We start from the raw sequence: 8436 nt of genomic DNA on the forward strand, positions 1-8436 counted from the left end.
ATCACAAAATACCAGATTTTTGAGGGACTTTTTGAGGTCATTTGGTTCATCCCAAACATGATCATGATCCTTAATGACTTCTGAGGCCAACCAGCTTCCACAGACAGAGACACACACCTCTCTAGAAGATCTATTTCCAACGCTTTGCGTACCTCTCATCCTATAGATTAAAATCCTCTAGATTAAATTAAAACTTCAAGTGCAGTCCTGAATTTCAAAGCAGATGAAATTCCTACTAACTAAAGGCAAAAAGGGAAAACCAAAAAGAATTTGGTCTGTGAAAAACTCTTCATTCATGGTTGTGTCCTAGCAGAGATTTCCAAACTCTAAAAACAAGGAAAAAACCTCTATTGTTGCTGATGACAAGCAATAAGCATTCTTTGTTAGACAATAAGGCTTTTCATTGTAATTCCCTGTGACTTCAAGACATGGGGTATCAAGTGTTTCTGGTTTCACACTTCACTACCAGAGTTTATTTGGAAAGAGAAGAGGCAGCATGTAACAATACAAAGCATTAAAGGATACTTGCAATGAACAGACAAACCCAAACCACTTCTCTGAAACTCCATGGAAAATTTTCCACTTCATTTCTACCTTTAGCATGGAGTTTAGTACATCTACTGTGGTATGGAAGGATAAGTGCTGGAAAATTGTTGCTCAGTGGTAGTCATTAATAGTAGTAATCAAGTTTCCAGGTTATAAGGCAAGTGATAATGAAGTGTTGATTGTTACAGGTTAAAGAATGACTATGGCACCACATCCAGCTGGGAGGTTGGGACCTGAAGATCTAATAAGCTCAAAACTTCGTAAATAAACTTTTTTCCATTCTTCTTTTCCACTTAAAGCAACTGGAAGAAAACCAGATATTGACCTCAGTTCCACCAGATTATACCTTAATACAAAATCAATTCATTCCAATACACAGCTTCTCTGGGCACCCTGTGCCAGCGCCTCAGCACCCTCACAGGGAAGAGCTTCTGCCTCAGAGCTCATCTCAATCTCTCCCCTCTGGCACGTTCAAGCCATTCCCCTTGGCCTGTCCCTACATCCCTTGCCCAAAGCCCCTCTTCAGGTTTCTTGTAGCCCCGTTTGTCACTGGGAGCTGCAGCTGCCCCATCCCTGGCAGTGTTCAAGGCCAGGTTGGACACAGGGGCTTGGAGCAACCTGCTCTAGTGGAAGGTGTCCCTGCCCGTGGCAGGGGTTGGAACTGGGTGAGCTTTAAGGCCCCTTCCACACAAACCATGATGACACCTGCCCTCAGAACAAGTTATACCAAGCCCAAATGATAACAGCAAAGGCAGTGCAGAGGCAGGAACTGTGACTCCTACACAAACGTTCCTGTCCAGGAATCTACTTCCCAGTTTGAAGCAGCACCAGGCTCAGAGCAGGGCAGAACAGTGCAGAGCCTCAGCAACATGCTTTGGAGCATAACCTCTGAGAGCTGCCTGCAGGGGTAGGGGGTCAGGGATCTGATGGCTGGATCCTGTCATACACACAGAAACACAAAAGCAACCTACTGCTCTGGCTGCTACATGACCCTTCTGCTGGCCACTGCTACCACTTCAGGATTGGATTATTCATATTTCCTGGATCAGTCAATCAGAGAGGCACAGACAGAGAAAGGAATAAGCAAACAAATGAACACACAATGTTCCATTTTATTTTAAGCAACTGTTTTTCTGGCTAATTCTCCTTTTTAGCACTACCAACTATGTTACAGTAGTCATCCACTCACAGCAGAGTGCAATGAGACCTGCTTGGGCTGCCTTGCTGTGCTGTTCTTCACTGTTTCCTGGCATTTATTACCCAAAGAGGCAGAGTGCCCTTAGAGAGCCCTCTTCTGCAGGTCAGGCACACAGGCAAGAGAGGGTGGGGGACTCCTCCACCTTTTATAGAGCCGGGTCTATTCAAATCAAGACAATAACAAGTATTCACTCTCATGCTCCAGGTCGTAAGATGATCACCAGCAGGTCTCAGAGAGGAATTTTCCCACACAGCCATGCACAGAGATGAATATATAGTCTGTGAGTGCTGTGGTTTGCCTGCAGTCTGTGTTCTTCTGTTTGAGGTATTAGGGACTGGTTAGCAAACAGGATGGAGCTACACTCCATTCAACACCTGCACCGAAACCATATATTAAAGTTGGGGATCACAACTGGTGTAAGTTACTCCAAAACAATGACTGTGCAAGAAGCCACAGAACAGCTCTTAGTTGTTAATTACTGATTTAATAAACACAGTACATCAGGAAATCAGAGCATAAAGGCACTAAAGAGTTATAATTAATCTCTAGCAACAGGTATCAGAACCACTCACCAACTAGCACAGTGTCCCTTTTAACCACCATAAACCAAATGTTAAGATATTAAGCTGGAAGTGTTTGAAACTTCTAAATCAGGTCTGCAAAACCACTGGACTAAATCTGAAGGTCTTTTGTTTTTCACTCTTTTATGGGCTTTTATAGTTAGACCTTTCTTTACAGCCACAAAGACTTTATTTCCTCTTACTCTATTAAATCAAAGCTGAGACGCTCAGAAATAAAGAAGGAATTTAAAAATCTGGAATGTGAGCAATGCAGCAAATAGAGCAAGGCTTGCAATGAAATGGGTAGGCACTGCCAGGACTGTGATTGTCTTACAAGCTATAAAGGCAGTGCTATGCAGTGAGGAGGGCACCGGGGCAAACTCAAAGAACATGGAAAAAATACCCAAAAAGCAAAAAAATACTAATTTTAGGTCAAGATTTTAATCTAAAACTACAGAAAATAGTTCACAAGGAGCAATAAATAAAAGATATTAAGAGGAAACCTACAGAGGAATGTAGCCTACAGTGGGATTATAGGCTTTTGACTCCGGTTCTTACCAGGAGTAAGGATGAGCTTTGATTACACAACAGCTCTGCTACTATTAGTGACTTGCTCACTTGCCAGTTGCAATAAAAGCAATGTAAAATACATTTAGCTAATTTTGACACCAGAAATGCAGCCACAGGGCAGTTATTTAACCACAATTACAGGAAAAGAGTCCCATTTATTGTTATCTTCCAGAAGTAGACGCAGAGTTCAGTTTCCACTGTAATCAACATCATTATGCACATACTGCTATCTCTCCTAAAATCTCCCCTATCTTTACACCACATAAATAAAACCAACCAACCCTCTAACCTCAATCTCTCAAGCAATGCTTCCAAAGCACATTTGATTTTAAAGAAGTCAGACTGAACCAAGTCATCTTTCAGCAGAATGAACCAAAACCATTTGTGTGCACTTCTCATGTGGGACTGCCTCAAACTCCAGATTTCCAGCTCTCTATTGTCCTGGTGAGTGGCTAATTCAGCTACAGTGCAGACACACACACAATAGCAGAAATTTAAACTACAGCATTCATTTTGTCCAAGGGCTTGCTATAATCTTAGTCAGATACCACTACAGAGCATCATAAGAAGACAAAGCTGAGAAAGCTGGGCTGGTTCAGCCTGGAGAAGAGAAGGCTCCTGAAGGGGAGACCTTAGAGCAGCTCCAGTGCCTAAAGAGGCTCCAGGAAACCTGGAAAGGGGTTTTGGACAAGGGATGTAGGGACAGGACAAGGGGAATGGCTTTAACCTGCCAGAGGGGATATTGAGATGAGATCTTTGACAGTTCTTCCCTGTGAGGGTTCAGCCCTTTCCCATTTCAGACTGAGTGCCCTGCGGACTGGGTTGTGGACTCCTTTTCCTTCTATTGTGCACTGGACTAATGAATCTTGAACAAGAAAAATTAGTAGTGCTCCTGCGCCATCCATCTATAACTCAATTCACTTGAGAGATGGGATTTTAATTTCACTATTCAAAGGAAGCAATCGAACATCCATCTCTATGCTACACATTGCATTTACTTGTATAAGTGCTCTGATCAATTCCCACCTTTTGCAGTCCCTCCATCCTTCCCCAGCTAAAGCTCTGAATCTTTCTAGGGATCAGGTCTGAGTGATGCTTGCAGCTCTTTACCTGGTCTTGTCAAAGCTCAAGGAGGAATCTCAGGCATTTAGCAAACACAGGTACAGAACAGAAGGATTTAAAGACTTGGGCATCCTCAGGTCTACACAGCCTGGAAGTTTCCGAGAACTCCATTTTGGAGTAAGCCGGTCAATTTTACTTGTGGGCACAGTGTGGCAGCCTGCTTGTGTTTCAGCCTTAGTAGCCCATGCAAGAAACTAAACTCCCTTTTTTCCTTTCTCAGATGAGTGCGATTTCAGCAGCATCAGCTTGTTGATCTGAATGGCTGCATGATTACTCGAGCTCCACTGTCAGTGCTAAACAGACCAGGACCATGAGCCTGAGAACCAGGAGAAAGACCAGACCCTCCTTTTGGCAGCATCATAGACTTAAACCATTCCAATTCAGTTGCAAAATACATCCTTAACTACTTTACAATACTGCCCTGATCCCATCAAAGATAACCAGGAAGACAAACACACAGCCACAAGTTTCTCTTTGGATCACTGGCTCTGCCTGTCTGTGTTATTCCATGAGAGTAGGTCTCTGCTCCCAGGTCTTAGTGCTATTCCATATAAACTCATACATTCCCAAAGCAATTAATGCAGAACTCTAAATGAGGAACACAGAGGTGAAAACAGTGCTGTGGCTTTTGCTTTTTACTTAATTGCCCTCACTGTAGTGAGAGGTAAAAGTCCAGCTCAGGTTCCGATGGGAGATTTGTTCACAGTGAGGGATGATGAGACCCGAAGCTGTATTCATTTCAAAGCAGCATCACACTAACTTGATCTACAATAACTGCAGAAGTCTGGTGCTGGCAACACTTTAATCTACTACTCATCTTCTAACTGATAAATGCCTCCCTGTTTTAAATCTAAATTCTCTGAGGCCTCCAGAAGGAACAGGATCCTGCTGACTGAAGAGAGTTAACACTTCCATTGACTACCTGGATGTTAAGAGAAAGGTTCGTGCACAGGACTGAGAATTTAACTCTTGAGAACTCTTTTCCTCCTCATCACTTGTGTGGCAAAAATGGAAATTTACTATTAAAATTTACACAGAAAAGGCATTTGGGAAGAGAGCCTGAACTACTGCTATTAACTTACCCATTTGACTTAGCCAGGAATCACCGAGTTGTAAGTAATTACCTTTACATACAACAGGATTGCCAGTGCAGATACTGTTCAAGCCTTCTACTACTTTGTTTTGTACACCACAGAATTAAGATTTCTGATACCAAACCCAAGTGAAAGGGCAATACTCCCTTCTTTTTACTGATACACTACAACAGATTTATTAGTAGTTTGTTCATACAGATTTAGTTCCTTTTTCTTGTCCAGTAAAGGAAGTCCTTCCTTGAAGACACCGAGATTGATGACTTTCTGACCTTAGATGATGGAGCTGCATGTTGCTGACTAACTTTTTGCCTTGCTTTATTTAGTAATTGGCATACGTAGCTATAATTATGGTGCTCAAAACTCATTATGCCATGCTAAGTGAAGGCAGATATATTTTAGGGAGTTTTTCAGCTGGAAAAGCCTGTTTGGGAAATTTGTGAAACACATTCACCTATCAGACAGCGTGTGCCCTCTTTGTACCTCCCGAGGGATGAGTTGTGATGGGCTATGGAAAAGTTTACATTAGCACCATCTACCGGAGAGCCCCTTGGTTGTGTACTACAGCCTCACGTTCCTTCCACGTATTCGAAAAGCAAAGAAAGGAAAAGCTGTGGCAACGGTTTCAAGCAGTAGACGTTGTCCACTGTCAAATATGATGCTCAGAGGGGGCCTCATAAAGTCAGTGCTACACAAAGATCTCTCTTCTCAGGCTGTTGCACATCACTGGACCCACTCTTGGTCCTTCAGGTCACTGGAAAGGAGGAGAGAGGGGACACAGTGTCCTCTCCCTGCATGCAGGGCGAAGAGACAGGGCTTGCTTTAAGGACAGGCTGCTGTGGTGTGGTAGAGGTGGTCTGGGTATGTTCATGGAGGAAAAGAGAAAGGTGATGTGGGAACACTCAGCCTGGTATTAGCACTTTGCAGGTTTGGTTCTCCAAGACTTCTTGTGCTGCTGCTTCCCTTTTGTTAAACAGAGCATCCACTTTTCTCCAAAGTAATACTTGTAGAACACACAGAGAAAACAGATTTCTCTGTAGAGACACCTTGGGAATGAGGGACAGACTTGGGTTCTGCTCTGGCTCCTCAAGCAGACTTTTTCTCTTTAAATCTCAGAAGAGCCACTGAAGTTCTGTGCCTAAAAAACTGCCTTATGTAAAGGAGCAAAGGCAATGGGATGTAGATCCCTAAACACTGATCGTTACAGCTTTACTAGGTAAAACAGGTTACTTACAGTCTCTTATTCCAAAGGATCAGTCTAAGAATCAAGACTGATGGCCTAAGGAATGTGGGTTGGGGATGTATCAAAGTTCTTACGACGTGGACCTATAAATTAATCACTATCACCTAATTCAAGGGCTCAAATCCTGCTGACAACAAACATGTATTCTTCTAGGACAAACTGTCCTCCATTTCACCTAAAGCTCAAGCATTCAATTTAAAGGCAGGAAGGCTGCTCTTTAATGACATTCATGTCTTTATATCTTGGTTGTTAAATAACCATAGAAATCTCTTTCCTGTGTGAACAGGAGCAGACTACAGACTATTTGTATATGTGTGCAAGCAACGCATGCTTTCTAGAAGTGCCATCCTCTCAGGTGGAATTATCAAGATTAATTTAAGGACCATTAAAGGACAAAACCCTTCTTCAAAATGGAACCAGACCAATTTATCTCGTGGTTGCCAAGAAATGCATTTAGGAAAAAATCAGCTACTTTGCATTTAGAACAGGAGATAATTTACTAATGTCAACACCCAGCAAAATGGACTGAAGTGCTAAAGTGACTATTGCCACAGTGTCATTAAGACTCGTGTCTTAAAGGTTAGCAAGCAGATATACCTGGATTCCACCATGCTTGACTCCACTACACACTCTAATGATTCTTTAAGAACAACAGCAAACCATGTCAGACATCTCACTGCTGATTCAATAACATTAATCTTTAGGAGACAACTTCTATTTTTCAGTTAAATCTGAAAGAGCAAACAGGGCTCTTAATGAAAGGAAACAATCCAGCTGTTCACCTTTCCTCACACAAATACCTTCAAGCACATAACACCAACTACAAAACATCACAGAATTCATTTGAAGAAGTCTAAGTACACACCCAGACATGAAAACATCATGAAAACCACATGGTTCTTTTACTAATTTTACCAGTCTTAATCTGAATTATTTTTATCTGAATTATTATTATCTGAATTATTTGTGTTTATTATAAATCATTAATATTTATTATTGGGTTATTAGTATTATTTACTATTGTATTAATGCTGTTTGTTATTCATTATGGGGCTTGGAGCAACCTGCTCTAGTGGAAGGTGTCCCTGCCCATGGCAGGGGGTGGGACCGGGGGGGGGTTTAAATGTTTCCCTGCCCATGGCAGGGGTTGGAACTGGATGAGGTTTAAGGTCCGTTCTAACCCAAACCATTCTGGGATTCTATGATTTAACTACTGAAAGTTATATATCTGAAAGGTTTTTCATTAATCTTCTTACAGGCACTTCTGGATCTTTCTCCTAAAGGTCTGGACTGAATTTAGAAACTGTGTTTTATCCCTGTGGTTAATTATCATGATTCTTTCAAACACGCTTTACTTAAACACAACTAGTTGTATTAGTACCTTGTGGGTTTGGTGTTAAAGTTACAACTAATGCAACTTTAATACCTAATTTCATTTCTTTTCTGATGCCCAAACACTGATGTATTGTTTCCCTCAAAGTTTCATCACTTCTTTAGTCGCCAGTGAGCCACTCATTTGTTTCATCCATACATTTTAGCATCTTTTTGTTCACGCCATATCCTGAAAGTAAAGAGATGGAATGAGATGCAATCTGAATCCTTGGGATACAGCTCTGCTAATTTCTGTCATACTAGAAGCTGATGGATGTTCTGCTTTTTTGATTTTTTTCCCCAGATTAAAAGTAGTTACAAAACTGAGGAAAAATTAGCTCCCTCCTGACAATTTAAGTTCTTCTGCCAGCTTATCACTGACATCTGAAAGTCCAAATTTATTACCTTCACTAGTTCACCATAAGAAAATGATTCTACTAGACCAGAAAGACCAGATTTTCAAAGCAGCCGTGTTTCCCAAAATGCCTTACAGTGCTGTGATGATTAGATCTGGTTGGGAACAGGAATTTTCCCCCAGAATTTCTTTAGTTTTTTAAAGGCAGAAGTATGAACTCTGTGTCCAAACCCCAAACATCTGATTTTCAAAGGAGAGGACCCTGGTGGTGCTATTGGGAAAGCTGGCAAAAGTTGACATTTTCCAATGGAAACCAAACTGCTTCTGTGCACAAACAGACAAGATTTTGTCAAAACTGAAGACAGAAATTTTGCATCATT

This window comes from Nestor notabilis, unplaced genomic scaffold (assembly GCF_000696875.1).
Source record: "Nestor notabilis isolate BGI_N333 unplaced genomic scaffold, ASM69687v1 scaffold4261, whole genome shotgun sequence".
NCBI classification, from domain to species: domain Eukaryota; kingdom Metazoa; phylum Chordata; class Aves; order Psittaciformes; family Psittacidae; genus Nestor; species Nestor notabilis.